Here is a 1,030-nt window from a genome sequence, read left to right as displayed (position 1 = left end):
GGAAGGGAAGGAAGGGAAGAACGGGAAGAAAGGGAAGGAAGGGAAAGAAAAGAAAGAAAAGAAAAAAGGAAAGAAAGGAAAGAAAGAAAGATGGAGTTTTGGAGTTTTTCTGTCTCTACCCTGCTGGAAGAGGTGGGGGATGGGAGGCAGTAGAAAAGGGAAAACAATTAGTTGGTTTACCTCTAAAATTTTGCAAAGAGATGAATCTAAGTAGAAGTAATTCCAGGTAATAATATGATTCTTGAATAAAAACTAAAATTTTCAAGATAGAAAACATTGCATCACAATGAAATTAAATCCAGTTGGCTTATTGGTTTCATTTAAATGCCAGAGATTTCATTGTTGTAGAGGAAATGTCTTGAAGCTCTTCTATTTAAACTTTGGTTGGGCTCTTAATTTTTTAAGAGGTAGGACAATTAAGACTCATGATGAGTATGACTTTGTAACTTGGAAGTACTATCCTCACTTTTCAAGATATTTAAGGATTGCTTTAGAATAAACAAATATATGAATTAATTGATTATACACCTTTATACACAAAGCATGTAAGTAGTTGTGTAAACTTATACTCTCCTTGGCGATGTAAGGAAAGCCTCTGAGTGATGTTACACACCCGTTAGTAGCGGGGTAGTGTTGGATGAGAGCCCAGAAATGGCTCTTTATTGTCATTCTTTAGGATTACAACACAGTTTATGTATGTCTCACTTGGCCCTTTCCAATACAAATAAGGCCTGTGTATGTTCTCCCCTTGTATTGCTAATGAAAAAATGAAGACTTACAGATATCACATGGCTGTGGAAGACAGCTACGCAACAGAACTAAGGTTCTGTGTCCTCAATGACATGGAAGTGACAGATATGCTGAATTTACTTTTTAAAAATTTTAAAAACTCTAGAATACATCTTATACTTTGCCTAAAAAATAGACCTGTCTTTTAAAACTTACTGCCATCTTGATTTATTTTATGCAAAGTTGATTTTACACAATTCAAAGCCAACATTTACCTCTTTGTTTTTTTTTGTTTTTTTTT

The 1,030-nt window shown here is 34.2% G+C and overlaps 1 protein-coding gene across 1 annotated transcript in view; it reads left to right on the top strand.

Moving 5' to 3' along the window:
- LOC105534359 (arf-GAP with GTPase, ANK repeat and PH domain-containing protein 11-like) overlaps window positions 1-1,030 on the top strand; it is a 47,893-nt gene that overhangs the window by 32,956 nt on the left and 13,907 nt on the right.

The sequence above is a fragment of the Mandrillus leucophaeus genome, unplaced genomic scaffold (genome assembly GCF_000951045.1).
Source record: "Mandrillus leucophaeus isolate KB7577 unplaced genomic scaffold, Mleu.le_1.0 Scaffold1339, whole genome shotgun sequence".
NCBI classification, from domain to species: Eukaryota; Metazoa; Chordata; class Mammalia; order Primates; family Cercopithecidae; genus Mandrillus; species Mandrillus leucophaeus.
The sequence above is the reverse complement of the archived record's forward strand: the minus strand, read 5'-3'. Positions and strand labels throughout refer to the sequence as shown.